The sequence below is a fragment of the Panulirus ornatus genome, chromosome 28 (assembly GCF_036320965.1).
Source record: "Panulirus ornatus isolate Po-2019 chromosome 28, ASM3632096v1, whole genome shotgun sequence".
NCBI classification, from domain to species: domain Eukaryota; kingdom Metazoa; phylum Arthropoda; class Malacostraca; order Decapoda; family Palinuridae; genus Panulirus; species Panulirus ornatus.
In genome coordinates, this window is record NC_092251.1 from 22,030,897 (window position 1) to 22,049,265 (window position 18,369).

An 18,369-nucleotide genomic window follows, 5' to 3' on the forward strand; every position below is an offset into this window, starting at 1 on the left:
CAGAGTCTTGATCCAGCCTGTCATTTCACAGGTACAGAACTGAACATAGACACGTTATAAGAATATACAGAGTAATGATCAAGGTGACTACACAAGACCCCAGTCTGTTCCTCCTGGTGGAGCAATAGAGAAGGCATCAGCGTCATCACACTTCAGTAATGGTAGATTCAATATCCCAAGTACATTCTTGGTTTTTGATGAAGCTAACTATCATGGTGGCATTACTTTCCCAAGACGCCAACAGCTTGTGCTGGTCGCCAGAGCCTCAGTACTTACCCGTCAGTAGAAGTAAATGATCTTAATCCGTACTTAGAGAATTAGATTTGATTTAGATTTTTATTTAGAATTGTACCAAGAAGAGCGAAGATGTACACAACTGGTACCCCAGCAGGTGAGAATTTATTGGCAGAGCCAGATTATCCAAACTCATACCTAATCTGTTGAAAAATAAATTGTGTTATGAGCAGACGTGTGTGGATGAACGATGGGAAATATAAGGAACGGGATCAATGCGCGACTCATGAAGACAAGGAATCAAGACCAGAATAATGGCAAGGATCCTGCACTCCAGTACTTTGAGTCTCTCTCTCTCTCTCTCTCTCTCTCTCTCTCTCTCTCTCTCTCTCTCTCTCTCTCTCTCTCTCTCTCTGCAGCTTTACCCTTAAAATTTTTTCGATTCGAGCAACTCATGTACAGGCAAAGTCTGTGCATGGCAGTACATGGTAAGGACAGGTAACAGAAGACCTGATGGTCTATGACGAGCTTATCTGCTGGAGGACAGTACATCGGAAGGACAAGTAACAGAAGACCTGATGGTCTATGATGAGGTTATCTGCTGGAGGACAGTACATGGGAAGGACAGGTAACAGAAGACCTGATGATTTATGACCAGGTTATCTGCTGGAGGACAGTATTAGGGAAGGATCGATGACTGAATTGAAATCCCCTAACCGTGTTCCTTTAGAGAAAAAGACGCCAAAGAAGGCAAGACAGCGATAGGGATCTAGAGGAGAGTACATGGGAGAAGTATAGGTATCGTATATACATACAAGAACTCTGTATGTTGAGGGAATGGACCACAGGAGGATAAATGTGATGCAGAGATTTTATACCATCATAAACACATCAAACCATATCCACCGGAGGGTGAGACGATATATTTACCCCTGAGAATGATATATTCTCTCTAACCTACGGAAACTACACAGTAATCTAATTCTATAAATCGGAATGAAAATGGACTGTGAATAAAGTCTCCAAACATAGTTTGCTTATGTATTGGTTTCAATAGTATGAGTCTCCCCTCAAATTTTATTCATTTTCTTCTTCATACAATTTAATCATCATAGAAAATATGCCTATTTTTATGGTACTCTATTATATCTTTGAATCTTGTGGGTTATCCTAGCTTATAAGGGAATTGATAAAGCTTCCTCTCTTCTCTGGCTCCCAAAGGGATTTCACGGCATTCAGCAGACTGGTTTTTTTTTTTCTAAGGCATCGTATTTTTCTGTCCTATTTAACTTCTTTGAGTTTATATTGCACCTGACTTTATTATAGAAATGAGAAATTTGCTTCCATTCACCTTTCATAAAGCGCTCAAATAGCAACAAAGATGTCGCAAAATCGTCTTCAATAACTTTGTGAGGAAACTCTGGTTAACACATTTAAAGTGAACCGATAATGCGATGTTGCAGATGTTAATGGTAACGTTGGGCTGAACCAGGGCATAATGAAGTGGTCAGAAGGAAACCTTGGAAAGGTCTGTGGGATTTGGCTGTGGATAAAAAGGCTAAAGAGAGAGAGAGAGAGAGAGAGAGAGAGAGAGAGAGAGAGAGAGAGAGAGAGAGAGAGAGAGAGAGAGAGATTAACAGCAACAGAAGAGATGACGAGGACGCTGAGTGTATGGAAGACCTGTTGTATGTGTTTGATGACTGGGTGGCAGATGTGTGGGTGTTTGGGAAGTGGGGGAGTATATGAAGCAGAGAACCATGACAAGTGGTCCAATGTAGGACGTGGTGAAGGAACTGTGTAAGATGAAGTGTGACGAAGCGGCTGAAGTGGACGGGTTTATAGCTGAATTTCTGAAGGGCGCGAGTGACATTGTTGTAGATGGTTCAGCTTGGCTCAGTGTGTGGTGCTGGGGGACTGGCGCAGTTCCTGTATACCACCACTGTATAAAGGCAATGGAAGCAGAAGCGATCGTTCACATGACACCTGCGTACATACCTTGTGTGGACCAAGTGACTTGTCTGTGAGAATGGTAATCAAGAGATTGTCGGCTCGTGCAGAGCATCATAATGAGGTGGAACAATGTGGCTTCAGGTGTGGTGAAGTATGTTTGGGTCACATGTTTGAAGAATATATGTGAGGAATGAAGACTTAGAGAAAGAGGAGAAATTACCTGGAGCAATTATGAATCTGACAAAAAATGGGTATGGTAGGGTTGATGAAAACGTTTTTTTTTTGAAAGATCTTTCAACGCTGCTTGCAATCTGCTAGGCTACCACAACGGCCTCAACACCACCCAGTCACCACACTACCACAACGGCCTCAACACCACCCCGTCACCACACTACCACAACGGCCTCAACACCACCCAGTCACCACACTACCACAACGGCCTCAACACCACCTAGTCACCACACTACCACAACGGCCTCAACACCACCCAGTCACCACACTACCACAACGGCCTCAACACCACCTAGTCACCACACAACCACAACGGCCTCAACACCACCCAGTCACCACACTACCACAACGGCCTCAACACCACCCAGTCACCACACTACCACAACGGCCTCAACACCACCCAGTCACCACACTACCACAACGGCCTCAACACCACCCAGTCACCACACTACCACAACGGCCTCAACACCACCCAGTCACCACACTACCACAACGGCCTCAACACCACCCAGTCACCACACTACCACAACGGCCTCAACACCACCCAGTCACCACAGCGGGGCAACCCTCGCCACTGTCACAGGCCAGCATGACCTGCTCGTTACATAACACCTTCAACCCAGTGTTTTCCTGCCCAAGTGTTTGGTCTATTTGTACTCACACTGCCTGTGTACAGAGCAACACGTACGTCAACCAGTACTTGTAATGGTGTTTCAAGACACAAAAAACGTTCTCAGACATTAGTTTTCTTAGATCGTGATGGAAATGGGTCCGCACAGTAAAAACAAATTAGGGTAATGTCGGCTTACTTCGCAGCTGTCCTGTGCTCATTACTGTACATGATTAATGTTATCATATCATACATATGGAAGCTGACATCATACACCATCGATATGAACAACTGTCGATCAATAGATTATCATATCTTCGTTTATACCACCAATCAATGACTCGTTTATCTTCCTGATATCAGTAAATACAAGTTGAGTTTGTAACACCTTTCCAGGATGATGGTAGTTAACGAACTATCTTATGAGCACTAACGAGGTGAGCTGTGATCGCCTGGTGAGGACACCTGTACACACACCTGACGGCCGAAGTGTCATTGATGCTGGCACCGAAATGTTGCCTCAGCCAATTGTGAACTTTCGCCAAATCGGTCAACCTTGAGGACGCATTCTGCCTCACCCCCGGAAGTCTGGCCACGCGAGAGGCGGTCTTTGGACGCACACTACACCACTATGGTCACCCTCCCCCCAGCTGGCTCCCTTCCCCCCAGCTGGCTCCCTTCCCCAGCTGGCTCCCTCCCTCCCGTTGCTGAGACTGTTATTCTCGACTGTTACCACAACGGGTGTGGTCAGTAGCGACATGACCGGCGCTTGGTGTACACGGCTACCCGCGCCTCCCCTGGTCAGGTCATCGGTGGTGGCGGGGTCATGTGCAAGGTGTCACTCGGCCTCGTAATGACTCCCGTGTTTTCCATGACGTGCGACACTTCGACATTGAAGTTTGAAACACATGAGTTGACCTTCTAATAATAACCTACCGACGTCGGGCCCCGTTGTTGTGGTGTTGGCATGAGGCAGGGGCGCCCCGAGCGGTGCCACACTGGTCAAGATGTGAGTGTGGCGGTAGTGTGGCGCTGCCGCTGGTGGTGGTGAGACGGAGGAGCTGCCTCGTGTCAGGAGCGACGGCGTCACTCGGGAAACCAAGCTTCGGCGGGGCACCAGTCGCTCTGGGCCTCATCCCAGCCACCAGGTGAAGCATTATGACCCACGTCACACTCCACTCTCCTGTACAGACGATCTGACATTATCACTTACCTATCCAGTTCCTCACATCACTAGTCTATTTGATTCATATCATCTAAATCTGTTATTTTTCTGTATCTTGACCTATTACTTTACCTTTCCTTAACCCCTGCGTCACCCCTAATAACCCAGTCATTTGACCTACAAACCTGTATGTTGCCCATGTGTTACCCTCCCCCGCTCTCATCCCCGCGTCCAGTGGGTGGAGCGAGTCTCACTTTCCAACTAGCTCTCTCCTGTGTGCCAGTGTGTGTACTCACAATCTACCTCAATACTTGCACACTACTGTTGACCTGTGAAAGCCAGAGGGTCAGACCCGTGAATCAGAATACCTAACAAAATAACTACACTGAGTCGCATGTGTATACCCTTGGTACATTATCCTTTCCACTTATACACCTGTAAGATAATCACTTCCTCGTACCTGTAGTGAACCCTCTTTCTAACACACCTGCACATTCCCACATACCTGTTAGATCCCAACTCCCACTTACCTGTTAAACCGCCGCTGCCACATTATTGTGTGACTCTGTCACCAGTGAGAGGGAGGGTTCAGGTGGTCCAGTACCCAGGATCATCTCGTCCCCTGGTGGCACTGCCCTCCTGACTGAGCAACGTCAACGTGGTACCATCTTACACCTTCTGGCTTGCTGGTCTTACTTTCCATCATGCAAACGGGACTACCGGGCTAGTCCTGCCATCCTCTTACAACCACTATACACCGACTTGCTTATCATTACTCTTGCCAGTTCCTGTCCACTCAAACACTCACAAGTATCATCATGACAGAGTCAGATGTACGGCCCTGGTCCCCGGCATCATGACAGAGTCAGATGTACGGCCCTGGTCCCCGGCATCATGACAGAGTCAGATGTACGGCCCCTGGTCCCCGGCATCATGACAGAGTCAGATGTACGGCCCTGGTCCCCGGCATCATGACAGAGTCAGATGTACGGCCCTGGTCCCTGCCATCATGACAGAGTCAGATGTACGGCCCTGGTCCCTGCCATCATCATGGGGTGCTAACAATCTCTGGGTTACCGCCTGACTCTACTGCCAGTGAGAGGCAGGACTCTGGCAGTAGTAGCACCGGCTCCTCCCACCATCTTTTTCTCTCTGTGAGACCTTCCTCTTTTTCTATTCACTATACCAACATTCGTGGTCTCTCTAGTAACCTCTCCTCAGTTGATCACCATCTGTCTAGTACGTCTCCTAATATCTTACTTCTCTCTGATACACAGTTGTCTAATGACGTTCTCACTAGTGTTTTTCATATCAAACTATAACCTCCACTCACCATTCCGGTACAGAGGTGGTGTTTGCGCTCATTCCAACATCAACACACCTGTTGCACGCCTCAAGGATCTCGAGTCTCCAGACTTAGATGTTATGCGTCTCAAGGTCTGTCTCCCAACTACCACACTTTCCCTGTGTTTCATCTGTTACTCTCCATAATTCTACGAATCTTATATCCTTCTTCGACGATCTAAATTCCTGCCATGAGATTGTGACATCCTCTCATCCGCAAGCCAAGATCCTCAACCTCGAGGATTTCAACTTTCACCATAGGGAATGGTTGAATTCTTCCCATAAGGATGGTGGAGAGATTTGAAGCCCTCACGTTCTCCATTCTCAATCATTTAGAGCAAATTATCTTCCACCCATCCATATACCTGACCACTGTGACCACTCTCCTAATATTATGAATCTGCTTTTCACTTCTTGTCCATACTGCAGTAAATACACAATCTCGCCCCCACTTGGTTCATCTGATCACACTCTCATAAATATATCAATTATAACGGCACCTCCCCCTCCAGCAGCCCCTTCTCAGCGTAGATACTGGCACCTCAACAAAGCTGACTGAAATAACTTACGTAACTTCTTTTCTGATTTTCCTCGGGTAAATTACTGTCTCTTATGTGGTGATGCTTCTGTCTCCGCCAAACGCATAGCAGAAGTTACTCTTGCAGGAATGGAAGCATTTATCCCGTCTTCCTCCAAGACGAACTCTTCTTCCAACACATGGTTCAACCGTTCCTGTTCTGAGGCCATTCAGGCAAGGAAGCAGGCATATCGGGCTTAGAAAAACTCTCCTTGCTCAGACTCCCCTTCAGCTTTTATCATTGCTCGTAAACGCTGCAAGCACGTGAGGCGAAGTGTTCCTTTATTCAAAGGAAGTACGATAACCTCTCCTCGTCATCCACTGATAGGACTTTTTCGTCTTTAACTAAGGGCATCTCTAACAACTTCTGTTGTTCTACCTTGCCTTCACTTTTCCGTTCTGATGGTACCATATCTGTCTCTCCCGTTGACAACGTAACTTTCTTTGGTTCCCGTTTCTCCTCTAACTCATCCTTCAATGGCTAACATTCCTTCAACCCTGATGCTCCTCTTACTAATCCTGTGCCTCATCCCGTAATCTCTTTTCGGACTGTCTGAAAAGCGCCTCTTTCTCTGGACACAGGTAAGGCTTATGGTCCTGATGGCATCCATCCTCATGCACCTAAAGAGTCTGCTTCTGAACTTGCACCTGTGCTTGCTCGTCTGTTCCGTTTCTGTTTAAAACCCAAACTTTTCCTTCTTGAAAGCATGTACTGATACATCCATCCCTAAGAAGGTGACCTGTCTGGTGATATTCTTTCCTATCTTACTAATGTCTGGTCATCATCCCTGAAAGATTTTGTGGGGTCATGTGTAGTTGCCCTCGACCTATCCAAAGCTTTTGACAGAGTGTGGCATCCGGGTCTCATCTCCAAGCTCCCCTGTTTTGGCCTCCCTCCTTCACTTTGCTCCTTCATATCTAGATTCCTCTCTAGCCGACCTATCTCTGTGGTTGTTGATGGATCAGCCTCCCCCATTTTCTCCATCAACAGCGGCTTTGTCGTGTCCCTTACACTTTTTCTCCTTTCTTCAACGATTTCCTCTCCTCCACAGATAATCTCCAGAGATAATCCTTGTATGGAGTACTGCTCTCACATTTGGGGTGGTTCTAGCTCTGCATCCTTACGTAGAGTTAAGTCGAAAGCGATCCGACTAATAAACTGCCCCAGGCTAACTTCCAAACTTGATCCCCTTGTCCTACGCCGTGATGTTGGTTCAGTTTCCCTCTTCTATAGGTATCACTTTGGTTTCTGCTTCCGAGAGCTGGCTGCTTGTGTGCCCCCACCACTAGCTAGACCACGCAATACTCGGCAAGCTGCTGCGTCATATGATTACTGTGTGGCCGTTGGCAAATCAAGGGTGGGCCGTTTTGATAACTGTTTCTTTCCATGCACCTCGAAGCCTTGGAACTCTCTACCTTCTCATGTCTTTCCCAATAACTATGACCTGCCGCACATTCTAAAAGACAGGTTTTTCACTTCCTCCAAAATTCGTAAATACTTTCCCTTATCTCTTCTTTTTCCCTTTCATATCATCTTTGTATTTCTGTTAAGGCCCGACCTTGATGTGGACTTGTGTACATGACTGGAGCCTTCAAGGTAAGAAAAAGAAAAATCTGTTAGATCTTCACTCCCACACACCTGTTAGACCGTCCTCTGCCAAATATCTGTTAGATCCTTCCTTCCTCTCACTTACCTGCTAATCCTTTTACTCCCACCCACCTGCAGGATTCTCTCTCCTGTTTTAGATCCTCGTTCATACATGAGGATATGATCCTCATTCTCACTTTCTCAGGACCTTCCTCATACCTGCATTGAATCCTGACTCACACTTGCTTCTCTCAAATCCTCACCCGACACACACTTGTGTCACCTCACAGCTCACCCTCACTGAATCCCGTAATCACTTACACGTGAGTGGATGAGATTCTTGCTTCAGTAAGTGTTTACATTAGACACACTGACACAACCGGGCTCTCGGACCCACATTGCTGGCTCCTGTGGAGGACGACCACACCTTTTCTCACCACCACAACGCCCTACCTCCCCGGCTACCACATTCTCCTCACCATCATCAGCACATTGCTTCTCCCTGGCTACTGAATCCTACCTCACCATCACTGACACTCCCTCTCTCCTTGGCTACCGTACCTTCCCTCACCACCACCACCACCTCCTCCCTCCCTGGCTATCACACCCTCGCTCACCACCACCACCATGTTTACAGTGGTGTAGGTTTCCACACCTGCATGAATCACGTCCTCACTCACACATCCTCACTCACACATCCTCACCCACACATCCTCACTCACATATCCTCACCCACACATCCTCACTCACACATCCTCACTCACACGTCCTCACTCACACGTCCTCGCTCACACGTCCTCGCTCACACGTCTTCACTCACACATCCTCACTCACACATCCTCACTCACACATCCTCACTCACACATCCTCACTCACACATCCTCACTCACACGTCCTCACTCACACATCCTCACTCACATGTCCTCACTCACACGTTCTCACTCACACATCCTCACTTCCTCATTATTTCTGATCAGATCCTCCCCCACCAGCATGAGACCATCGTAGCCACACACCAGCGCACACACTGGCCTCACCACCCGGTGCTCCGGTCTTATGATCGACCCAACACAGCAGACCTGGTGCTGTGTTGACCAGGTCGTATTACTTTGCTTCATTACTAAGTTGCTCTACTTCAGCGTCAATATGTTTTGCTACTGCCTGGATATTTTTGTTCTCTGTCCACTCCTTTGCTTTCCATCGAGAGCCTGATTTTAAAACCCTATATTAGATTATAGATACGTTTAAGAAGACTTCATAAAAACTTGCCTTCAAGTCCACGACTTACATCATTTGCGCCTTTATAGTGAAAATAACAATTCGCAATTCAATTCTCTCTGAATGATTTGTATCTCATCTAACTTTTATCACAATGATGTGTGAGTTTGTGATGTCTTCCGCTATCACAAACAACCAGGGAAACACCTTGTGGTCTGTTGCTGTTTGAATTCCTTTGTATTCGTTTGTATTCCTTTGTGTCTTCGGTGATGTTTTTCTTTACTTGATGTACTCGTCCAGACTTTCGTCTTTACGTCCTTCGTTTCGTCTTATCTTCTCATCGACTCTGCATCATAACGTTAGTGTCATGCGGTAACTAGCAGAATACCAGGTCATGCGTGACACATGCACTGAAGGCCTGTGGTTCGCCGCTGAGGTTCGATCTTGTCAGGTTTGATCTAAATGAGATTCATGAATACATCACAACTGTATTCTTCCCGAGTCTCGCACCCTTCATGCATTATGTAGTCTCCAGTCCCATCACCTAGTATCAGGTCCCTAGCCCCTTCACTTAGTATGCGGTCCCTTCACCTAGTATGTGGTCCCTCGTCCATTCGCCTAGTTTACTAGTTTTGTTCTGTGTTAGCTGAGACGTCACAGGCAACTGAGGCCCTGATGAAGGCCATCTCATTAACGCTCTCCAGTAATATATCTACCCTAGCCTGAGCCAGGTACCCATCTATCCACCAGCCCCTAGAGATGGATGAACAGCTGGTTTGACTGTGGACCGACTACCGCAAGCAGGATTGGAACCCATGCGCTCTACCCTGGCCGGCCCTTGAATACGTCACGGTCAGGACCGCTGACCAGCACACCATCTGTTATTCCATTTCTTTCACCGACGTTTTCTATTCCGATAATTTGACGATATCGTAAGATCTTCGCTGACGACGGTGAGATGCGAACCTGGCCAGCAGCCAGCCAGCCAGCCAGCACAGGGCCGGGGGCAGCACGCTGACCACGTGTCTATCTCTCTCGTTCGGGATGTTTCTCCCTGCGATAGATCATAGCTTCCTCTGGATCTATCGTCGAGATGTTACGATAGATAGTGCCACTGAGGCCGGCAGTGCCACAGCGGCGAGTTGTGGTGGGTGGTGTAGCGCTGTGGTGTTGACGCCACAGTACAGCGCATGTGTGTGTGGCGGTGGCAAGACGTACCACACCTGCGGGGACGTGGCAGACGATGACGCTAGAGAGAAATACCTCCACTGGAGGTACCACGCGGGAGATGGTATCGCAGACACCAGTGTCGGGAGGCACCACTGAGGCACCACTGTACGTCGGGGGTAGTATAGTGGCAGAGGGACCACAGTGGTGGGAGGAGATACCACAGTGGCGTCAGGTGCTATGATACCTGACTGACACCAGGTGACACATTGACGGCACGTGTCACCTTACCATCTATGGCCACGGTGTCGCAAGGTGTCGTACGGAGGGTAAGAAATGCCAGAGTGTTGGCAGATGCCACAGTGAGGGAGGTACGACCACACTGGTGAAAAGTGCTCCAGCCAAGGAAGGTATTACCACAGTGTTGGAAGGTGCCACAGTGAGGGTAGGGGGTACCACAGTGTTGGAAGGTGCCACAGTGAGGGTGGGGGGTACCACAGTGTTGGAAGGTGTCACAGTGAGGGTAGGGGGTACCACAGTGTTGGAAGGTGCCACAGTGAGGGTGGGGGTACCACAGTGTTGGAAGGTGCCACAGTGAGGGTGGGGGTACCACAGTGTTGGAAGGTGCCACAGTGAGGGTGGAAGTACCACAGTGTTGGAAGGTGTCACAGTGAGGGTAGGGGGTACCACAGTGTTGGAAGGTGCCACAGTGAGGGTAGGGGTACCACAGTATTGGAAGGTGCCACAGTGAGGGTAGGGGTACCACAGTGTTGGAAGGTGTCCCAGTGAGGGTAGGGGGTACCACAGTGTTGGAAGGTGCCACAGTGATGCTAGGGGGTACCACAGTGTTGGAAGGTGTCACAGTGATGGTAGGGGGTACCACAGTGTTGGCAGGTGTCACAGTGATGGTAGGGGGTACCACAGTGTTGGCAGGTGCCACAGTGAGGGTAGGGGTACCACAGTGTTAGAAGGTGCCACAGTGATGGTAGGGGGTACCACAGTGTTGGAAGGTGCCACAGTGAGGGTAGGGGGTACCACAGTGTTAGAAGGTGCCACAGTGATGGTGGGGGTACCACAGTGTTGGAAGGTGCCACAGTGAGGGTAGGGGGTACCACAGTGTTGGAAGGTGTCCCAGTGAGGGTAGGGGGTACCACAGTGTTGGAAGGTGCCACAGTGAGGGTAGGGGGTACCACAGTGTTAGAAGGTGCCACAGTGAGGGTAGGGGTACCACAGTGTTGGAAGGTGCCACAGTGAGGGTAGGGGGTACCACAGTGTTAGAAGGTGCCACAGTGATGGTGGGGGTACCACAGTGTTGGAAGGTGGCACAGTGAGGGTGGGGGTACCACAGTGTTGAAAGGTACCGCAGCGAGGGTGGGGGTACCACAGTGTTGGAAGATGCCACAGTGATGGTAGGGGGTACCACAATGTTGGAAGGTATCACAGCGAGGGTGGGGGTACCACAGTGCTGGAAGGTGCCACAGTGATGGTGGGGGTACCACAGTGTTGGAAGGTGCCACAGTGAGGGTAGGGGGTACCACAGTGCTGGAAGGTGCCACAGTGATGGTGGGGGTACCACAGTGTTGGAAGGTGCCACAGTGAGGGTAGGGGGTACCACAGTGTTGGAAGGTGCCACAGTGATGGTAGGGGGTACCACAGTGTTGGAAGGTGCCACAGTGAGGGTAGGGGGTACCACAGTGTTGGAAGGTGCCACAGTGAGGGTAGGGTGGTACCACAGTGTTGGAAGGTGTGCCACAGTGATGGTAGGGGGTACCACAGTGTTGGAAGGTGCCACAGTGAGGGTAGGGGGTACCACAGTGTTGGAAGGTGCCACAGTGAGGTTAGGGGTACCACAGTGTTGGAAGGTGCCACAGTGATGGTAGGGGGTACCACAGTGTTGGAAGGTGCCACAGTGATGGTAGGGGGTACCACAGTGTTGGAAGGTGCCACAGTGAGGGTAGGGGGTACCACAGTGTTGGAAGGTGCCACAGTGAGGTAGGGGGTACCACAGTGTTGGAAGGTGCCACAGTGATGGTAGGGGGTACCACAGTGTTGGAAGTGCCACAGTGATGGTAGGGGGTACCACAGTGTTGGAAGGTGCCACAGTGAGGGTGGGGGGTACCACAGTGTTGGAAGGTGCCACAGGCAGGTTGGGGGGTACCACAGTGTTGGAAGGTGCCACAGTGAGGGTAGGGGGTACCACAGTGTTGGAAGGTGCCACAGTCAGGGTGGGGGGTACCACAGTGTTGGAAGGTGCCACAGTGAGGATAGGGGGTACCACAGTGTTGGAAGGTGCCACAGTGAGGATAGGGGGTACCACAGTGTTGGAAGGTGCCACAGTGAGGGTAGGGGGTACCACAGTGTTGGAAGGTGCCACAGTGATGGTGGGGGTACCACAGTGTTGGAAGGTGCCACAGTGATGGTAGGGGGTACCACAGTGTTGGCAGGTGTCACAGTGAGGGTAGGGGGTACCACAGTGTTGGTAGGTGTCACAGTGAGGGTAGGGGGTACCACAGTGTTGGAAGGTGCCACAGTGAGGGTGGGGGTACCACAGTGTTGGAAGTTGCCACAGTGATGGTAGGGGGTACCACAGTGTTGGCAGGTGTCACAGTGAGGGTAGGGGGTACCACAGTGTTGGAAGGTGCCACAGTGAGGGTAGGGGGTACCACAGTGTTGGAAGGTGCCACAGTGAGGGTAAGGGGTACCACAGTGTTGGAAGGTGTCACAGTGAGGGTAAGGGGTACCACAGTGTTGGAAGGTGCCACAGTGATGGTGGGGGTACCACAGTGTTGGAAGGTGCCACAGTGATGGTGGGGGTACCACAGTGTTGGCAGGTGTCATAGTGAGGGTAGGGGGTACCACAGTGTTGGCAGGTGTCACAGTGAGGGTAGGGGGTACCACCGGGAGTCATCACACCGACCTGTAGCGTGAGTGTACATCACGTGCCGCCAGAGACGCGGGGTATCTCAGACATGGGTTGTTTAACCTCTTGTTACAGTTGTAATGACAGGAACTGGTGGTACGGTTGTTATGGAATCAATAGTGTTGTTTGTGAATACCTTAACAAAACCATTTCGGTCCTGACACACCAACAGTACGACTGTTATTGATAGTAAAGAGGAAGATTGGATGGTTTTATACGTTCACATTTTATGACAAGACCAGCGCAGAGCGAGTTCTCACACCCACAGCAGACAAGGTCGTTAACGCAAGGTGTCTGCTTGAGACTGCTCGTCCCTACTACCCCGTAAGAGGTACTTGCACCATTGGTTTCACAAACTCACAAATGGTTCGTGCCGATGTGAGAGTTACGTATGAGTACGATGGTGCTACACTGACGGAAGGTAGACAGTACAGTCATACATACCTGGCACAGGAGACAAGCCAGTTATTGTAATTCTAGATCACACAACATACTTCCTCGTGGATGGAGACAGTAACACAGACGAGGCAGAAACGATCTAGTCTTACGAGGAATTGCGATAAATGAATTACATTCGTTAATTATCCGTTGCTTCAAATTGCATAAAAGATAAGAGCCAGAGATGTTATGGTGGCATACATATTCCAGGACGTAAACATTAATGATGGCTGAAAGTAGATGAACTGTGTTACACTGAAGTTGAATCCTACGACTATCAAATTCTTGTTGTTAGAGACACGTTTCCTCATCAGAGGTTGGTGATGTCATGTCATGTGACATGAGGGTCATTGGTGGTGTGTTGGGCGTCGTGGAGGACAGAATAGTGACCTCGCTGGTCAGGAGGCACCCACTCTAAAGGCTTCCACACTGCCCAGCTCCGTGAGTCACACTGGGAACCCCGCCGTACTGCCTCGCTCTCTGCCAACTCCGCTTTAATACCGTGTGATGTTAAGGTCTCATTCTGTTGTTTTGCTCTGGTCAAAGATTTGTCTGTGTCTAGCATTTGTGTCGCTTACGTTTTGATTTATAATGAATCCGAGATTACTGATGTAAGTCATGTTCCACTATATATTCTTCATCATTTTTTTCTTCACGTTGAAGACTCTAGTCACGTACACAAGTCCACATCAAGGCCGGGCCTTAGTTGTAATATAGAGACGATTATGAAAGGGAAAAAGACGACACAAGGAAAGTATTTACGAATTTTGGAGGAAGTGAAAACCCTGTTATTTACAATGTGCGGCAAGGTCATAGTTACTGGGAAAGACATGAGAGGGGAGAGAGTTACAAAGCTTCGAGGTGTAGGGAGAGAAACAGTTATCAAAACGGCCCACCCTGGAGTTGTCTTATACATTAGAAACTGCATAAACGGTACGATACTTTTTTGTCTCAAGGACAGACCCCACCGTCCTAACATTATTTGAATTCTAAACATGAAGATATGCAGTTCACATCTGACGTAGAAATACATCAAGTTCTTCTATTTTCAGGCATAGTAAACAAGCGACTGGATAGATTGCTTGAAACATCAATGTATATAAAGCCTGAGTCCACTGGCTGTGGTGGCTGCCAGGCACCATGTACTTGAAAAACTAAGAGAGATTTGAAATGCTGATTAGTTGACATTTCGTTCGCTGGGCGTGAATGAGCGCTCTAACAATCAAACCATCGTTATCGACTATAAAGAATCACTCGCGGGGTAAACAGTCAACCACGCCAGTGTCCATTGTTTTCAGTCCTGAGCTGGAGTCGGTTGGAGCGGGACCAGCTGATCATGGAGGGTTTATATACTTACAAAGACAACAGGTGCACGTGAGGGATGCACCAAGATGATATGGTTCCAGTCTTAGAACTGGAAAATGTTTGTTAGTGTCACAGTTCGTATGACTTACGTAAAACTTTGAACTTAGATCTTTACAATGATGTTTTTTTACGTATTAAGATGATATTCTTGTGTACTTTTGATTCATGATTAGTAAACTGTTTTCAGTAATCTCGATCGTTATCAATTTTTTAGATGAATTACAGTTTACTCACTTATGTTGATATTCATTAGGTTTTGTGAATAGAATATTAGATTCATACATCCAGGTTTTGGTTCAATGTTTTCTTTCAATCATTTAATGAAGTGGTGTTGTCTGAAATTCTGTTTAATTCTATATTTTGTTCCGAATTACACTAAAGTTTGTCATTGACTGCGTTAGGCAAGCGATATGTCGTACATACATATATACATATAGCCATCTGCAGTTGCCTTCTGTACGATGCCATCTCTCTCTCTCTCTCTCTCTCTCTCTCTCTCTCTCTCTCTCTCTCTCTCTCTCTCTCTCTCTCTCTCTCTCTCTCTAATTACCAAATTATCTTACTTGTGTAAAACCAGGAGTCTGTTGCTGACCTCTGGTAAAATCATATGAACGTTTCTTCTTGCAAACAAACGTTTGAAGATGGAAAAACGTTTCCCTACCGCACCACCACATAGCGACGTGTGTATAACGAAATAGTGTTATACGTCACATTCATGGACGTCCGTTACCAGTTTCTGGAGGCAAAAGTTACTCTGTGAATTACATAGAAATAGTAACCAGGATACGTCTCACAGAAGCTCAGACATTCTACATCAGGAAGCGCTGTCTACCGTAGCCTAGCTATGAATTTTTCAAGATGAGCAAATGAAGAAAATGAACTGTCCTTCGACAGATTTTTTTTCTATGTTAGCTGAGACGGCACGGGCAACTGAGGCCCTGATCAAGGCCATCCCATTAACGTTGTATATATACCCTAGCCTGGGCCAGGTACCCATTAGATCGACCAACCCCCTAAAGATGGATGAACAGCTGGGTTGACTGTGGACCGACTACCGCAACCAGGATTGGAACCTATGCGGGCTCGACCCTGGGCGGCCCGTATCACGGTCGGGAACGCTGACCACTACACCACGTATGGCTGGAACCAGCAGACGACACAGCATGATATCACGCATTACGGATGTTAAGAAAGACGTGAGAAGGTCATGTTATAGTGTGTGACCGGCGGATGACAGGAATGAGATTAGTGAAGTCATGGTACACGTAGACAACACACACTTCATGTGAAAAGTTGTATGATAGAGAATGTTTAAGAGACGAGGCCGCACGAGTGTGGAATTCCCTGTCCGTACAGCACAAATAGATGATTACACACACACACACACACACACACACACACACACACACACACACACACACACACACACACACATATTTGCCTGATGACACAACCTGCCCAAATGTCACCTGCAGAAGGCGCAGCAGGAGGTAATGAGCCGGTGTGTGTCAAGTGACACCCGGGTATATGTGTGGCTGTGAGGCGTCGCGCCTTGTGAGTACCGGCGCTATTACAACATCCTCATGTATGTCTCCTCATGAAGGGCTGAGATCCAAGGAGACCAACTTACTTCACAAACCTGGAGAGCAAGGCGGGGGAGGTAGTCGAATTGTTGTATCACCTGACGACACCAGATGATGATGGTGTGGTTTATATCAACCTGGTGACTCGCGTATTGCATGAGTCGGTTCATCTATCAACAAAGGCGGGAAAAAGCTGTCTGTCTCCTGCCTCTCTCTCTGTACCGGAGGTTTGCAACGCTGTCTCACAGTCGTGGCCAGGTCGTGTTGCCACTTGTTGTTGCAGGCCACGTCTTGCGTGCTGGAAGGGACGCTTCTGATGGCAGATAAAGGTTAGTGAGAGTATTGACACGCGAGGCAGACGATGATATATAGATCAAGATGGATCCACTGGAAGGGAGGCGAGGCCAGCCTGGATGGTCATCATGTGTCATCTTCATCAGGTCGTCTGGTTCTGTGATGACTCCATCGATGTGTTCATCATGGCGTCATCACCCGGGTTACCACTGTGTACACTGGTCATGTTACAAGTCATGACTTCGTCATGATAAAGTGGATGATCAAGTAACCTGTTACATCCACCAGCTGACGGCCTGGGTTACGTTGATGATCAGCTGCGGTGATCACTGCGCGCCACGCGGGAAATTGTTGGTTGGGCATAACACCTCTCATTGTGGAGTCAGACAAGCACACTTATTTGGCCGTCGACTCAATGGCCGACACGCCTCTCGTGCGGCTAAAAATAAGCGTATACTCTGGCTACACAGGTCGTAAGGAGGAGAATCCTACTGCCCGCCTGCAGACCTTCGTCCAAACAGGTGTCGTCACTGTGATGCACACCTGTTGGTTACGATTTATTCCCTGCAGTGAACCAGTAGACAAATCACCATCACTGTTCTGTTGTGAGAAAATATTTGTCTGTTTTAGTGACCAGGTAGTTAAGATGCGTCATTATCTATAGCATCAGCTCGATACGGCACAGTAAGTAACATTACTTATATACTTATATACTTTGTCAACTGTGTGCTTAAAGTATAAGTACTTTTTAAGGGATTTAGTATTGACTATATGGCACCTGGGAACTGGTCACGCCCTATGTCTCTCATTAGTTGTCAATATCTGTCGTAACACAGTTGGTAACAATATATCAGCGACAGTGGTAGGTTAGTAACAGAAGTGGTAACAGTATACTAGTAACAGAAGTGGTAACAGTATACTAGTAACAGTGGTACGCTAGTAACACAGTTGCTATAATCCAGGTAACGAAGTTGACGCTCCGGTGTTGTATTTCTGACTTCATCATTAACGTAACATCAAGAATTTTATCATTCATTTTGCTCATGACGCGTCGAATGCACCTGCGGCGTATCGTGTGTTGAATGCGTCTAAAGCGTATTAGGCGACGAATGTATCTGCATCACATCAGATGTCGAATGCACCTACAGCATATGAGGCGTCGAATACACCTGCAGTATAAAAGATATCGATTGCATCTGCAGCATACCATGCGTCTCACGCATCTGTGTTATACAGTGTGTCGAATGCACCTGCTGCATACCAGGTGTCGAATGCACCTGCTGCATACCAGGTGTCGAATGCACCTACAGCAAGCGAATTTCAAAAGCACTTAAACAACCGTGTGTCGAGTGCACCTGCAGCTTATTACATGTCGAATGCACCTACAACAACTGTGTGTCGAATGCACTGACAGCAACTGTGTCTAATGCACCTGCAGCAACCATGTTGTAGAAAGCACTGTAGCTTATCATATGTCGAATGCACCTATAGCAACAGTGTGACCAGTGCACCGACAGCAACCATGTTGTAAAAAGCACTTGCAGCAACCATGATGTAGAACGCACGTCTAGCAACCATGTTGTAGAATGCTCCTGCATCTTAATATATGTCGAATGCGCCTATAGCAACCGTGTGTCGAATGCTCCTGCAGCAACCATGTTGTAGGATGCACCTGCAGATTATTA

General features: G+C 48.1%; 1 protein-coding gene across 3 annotated transcripts in view; it reads left to right on the forward strand.

Annotated features, from left to right (window-relative positions):
- The first annotated feature begins 3,779 nt into the window (after positions 1-3,779).
- The window catches only part of LOC139757897 (uncharacterized), a 52,589-nt gene continuing 37,999 nt past the window's right edge, over positions 3,780-18,369 (forward strand). Inside the window, exon 1 of one of the 3 annotated variants that reach the window (XM_071678828.1) lies at positions 3,780-4,173. The gene's annotated coding sequence lies outside the window, so the exon portion shown is untranslated. Of the gene's footprint in view, positions 4,174-10,270; positions 10,495-18,369 lie in introns of those variants that run through there. The other 2 variants (XM_071678830.1, XM_071678829.1) reach the window with 2 other exon arrangements.